General features: G+C 34.7%; 1 non-coding gene across 1 annotated transcript; it reads right to left on the bottom strand.

Moving 5' to 3' along the window:
• Positions 1–222: 222 nt before the first annotated feature.
• On the bottom strand, positions 223–295 carry Trnai-aau (transfer RNA isoleucine (anticodon AAU)). The gene has a single exon. It is a non-coding gene; the product is annotated as a tRNA-Ile (tRNA).
• Positions 296–812: the final 517 nt, after the last annotated feature.

Genomic DNA, 812 nt, shown 5'->3' with positions numbered 1-812 from the left:
TTTATCATTAAATTAGTCTATTTTAAAATTGTATCATGCTACTTTCTGAAAATATTAGAATCTTACAATAGTAAGGGTCCTATTTGTTATTTTTAGAAAGTCACTTTTTTTTTTGTTGTTCTAGGGCTCAAACCCAGCAGCATTCTTCCTCTGATGTATAGCCTTAATCCTTTTTTTAATATTTATTTTTTAGTTGTATTTGGACACAATTCCTTTATTTTAATGTGGTGCTGAGGATCGAACCCAGGGCCTCATGCATATTAGGCAAGTGCTCTACCACTGAGCCACAACCCCAGCCCCTATTTATTATTTTTAATTGATTTTTTATTCTAATTTGTTATATATGGCAGCAGAATGCATTACAATTCAAATTACACATATAAAACACAATTTTTCATATCTCTGGTAGTATGCAAAGTGTATTCACACCATTCGTGTCCTCATACATAAGGTAATGATGTCCATCTCATTCCACCATCTTTTCTGTCCCTGTGTCCCCTCCCTTCCCCTCATACCTCTTTGCCTTATCTAGAGATCATCTATTCCTCCCATGTTTCCCCTCCCAACCCCACTATGAATCAGCCTCCTTATTTTAGAGAAAACATTTGGCATTTGGTTTTTTGGGACTAGCTAACTTTATTTAGCATTATGTTCTTCAACTCCATCCATTTTCCTGCAAATGCCATGATTTTATTATCTTTTATTGCTGAGTAATATTCACTGTGTAGGTATACTACATTTCTTTATTCATTCATCCACTGAAGGGCATTTAAGTTAGTCCCACAGTTTAGCTATTGTGAATTGTGCTGCTA

The sequence above is a fragment of the Ictidomys tridecemlineatus genome, chromosome 4, assembly GCF_052094955.1.
Source record: "Ictidomys tridecemlineatus isolate mIctTri1 chromosome 4, mIctTri1.hap1, whole genome shotgun sequence".
In the NCBI taxonomy this organism is placed as follows: domain Eukaryota; kingdom Metazoa; phylum Chordata; class Mammalia; order Rodentia; family Sciuridae; genus Ictidomys; species Ictidomys tridecemlineatus.
The sequence above is the reverse complement of the archived record's forward strand: the minus strand, read 5'-3'. Positions and strand labels throughout refer to the sequence as shown.